Source organism: Amblyomma americanum, chromosome 3, assembly GCF_052857255.1.
Source record: "Amblyomma americanum isolate KBUSLIRL-KWMA chromosome 3, ASM5285725v1, whole genome shotgun sequence".
In the NCBI taxonomy this organism is placed as follows: domain Eukaryota; kingdom Metazoa; phylum Arthropoda; class Arachnida; order Ixodida; family Ixodidae; genus Amblyomma; species Amblyomma americanum.
In genome coordinates this window covers 6,696,449-6,698,440 of record NC_135499.1, presented here as the reverse complement: position 1 = coordinate 6,698,440, position 1,992 = coordinate 6,696,449, and the positions used below count along the sequence as shown (strand labels likewise).

The following is a 1,992-nucleotide window of genomic DNA, read 5'->3' as shown; positions in this document are numbered from 1 at the left end:
AGTGTTCAGGCTGCTTCTGCGCGTTGAAGGTAGGCGGTGACATCGAAGTTTTCTTCTTCGGTAACGTTGGGCAGCATGGCACCTAGCGTGGTCGTGGCCTCCGTGCCATAGGATGGATGGATGGATGGATGGATGGATGGATGGATGGATGGATGGATGGATGGATGGATGGATGGATGGATGGATGGATGGATGGACGGACGGACGGACGGACGGACGGACGGACAGACGGACGGACGGACGGACGGATGGGTGGGTGGGTGGGTGGGTGGGTGGGTGGATGGATGGATGGATGGAGGGAAGGAGAGAGGGAGGCAGGGAGGGGGGGATGGATGGATGGGTGGGTGAGTGGGTGGGTGGGTGGGTAGGTGGGTGGATGGATGGATGAATGGATGGGTGGATGAATGGATACGGCTGAACCCTTTAAATCGGGCGGCGGCTCAAGCCACCTAGCCATGACTTATGAAATTTTACTGTTCTCTTGATGTTTGCCACCAATCAGATAACCTTCGCTTGGTTACTTCTAACCGCTTAAAATCTACTTTCCCTTCACTGTCCTTAAACCCCAATGCCTTGAATAAATCATCCCCGCTGCTTTCCACTGTAGGGTAAAGCCCTTCATAGAAAAGCATCAAGTGTTCAGTCGTTTCAATCTTCTCTCCCTACGCAACGCACAACGTGTCTATCTCGTGGTACCTGACTCTATATGTCTTAGTCCGCAAAACTGCCGTCCTGGCCGCAAAAAACAAAGGGCTTCCCCTACAATATCATAGATATTTTCTTTGGCAATTTCCTGCTTAAAAATCCTGTATGTTCCCAGTGCTGATTTCTTCAGCATCTCTCTTTTCCACAGAGCTCTCTCTGTTCCTTTAACCTTTTTCTTAACCGATAATTGCTGATTTGCCCCCCTACTGCTGTCCAGGCAACTCCTTGTCAATTTTCTAGTTCGCTTTCTCCATTTCGTATCAACATTCCTTATATACAGGTTTCTGAAAACTTTCTTAGCCCACTGCTTTTCCCCCGTTTTTCTCAATCACTCCTCAAATGCTATCTTACTGCTAGCTTCTCTGCTCTCGAAAGACGCCCATCCCATATCACCCTGTACCCCCTGATTTGGTGTATTGCCATGTGCTCCCAAAGCTAGCCTCCCTACGCCACGTTGTTTAATTTCTAACCTTGCTAGAACATCTGTTTTCATGCACAGGGCCGCAATACGAAAAGTTAGGTTAGGAACCATCACCTTGTTCCAGATCCCTCTTACTACTTCATACGTATTGTAATTCCACAGTGGCCTATTTTTCATGACAGCTGCATTGCTACTAGCTTTATTCATTACATATTTTTCATGCTCTGTCAGATACTCAGCACCCTTATTTATCCACACCTTAAGATACTTGTACTCATCCACTACACCTAGCGTGAACTCCTGTATTCTATGCTCACCGCCGACATCATTAAATATCATCCATTAAATAACAGCCATTAGCACTATATCATCCGTGTATATTAGTCCCGGTAATGACTGTTTAATCCATTCCACTGGCTTGAGAAAAAAAAGGTTGAAGCGTAGTCCGCTCCTCTATAGTTTGGTCTCCAACCCTTGCAGGTACAACATGAACAACAAAGGAGACAGAGGACATCCTTGCCTAAGCCCCCGCTTTATCTCTATAGGCCCTGATACATTTTTTTTCCATTTTATAAGCACTCTTACATTAATATATGTCTTTTAAAAGATTAATTACTACGTCTTCCAAATCCAGTCTGCCCAATATGTCCCACAAATACTCTTGAATAACGTTGTCGTAGGACCCTTAATATTCAGAAATGCTAGCCATAGGGGCCTGTGTTCTTTTTCAGCAATTTCTATACACTGCGTGAATGAAACAGATTGTCCTCCAACCTCCTTTGTTTTCGGAACCCAATGTGTAGCTCCCCTAGCACCCACTCGTTCTCCTCTCAAGCCTGCAGTCTCTCCTTTATAGTCTGCATCAC

The 1,992-nt window shown here is 46.1% G+C and overlaps 1 pseudogene; it reads right to left on the bottom strand.

Moving 5' to 3' along the window:
* Positions 1 to 470: 470 nt before the first annotated feature.
* LOC144122848 (uncharacterized) lies at positions 471 to 1,465 on the bottom strand (annotated as a pseudogene).
* Positions 1,466 to 1,992: the final 527 nt, after the last annotated feature.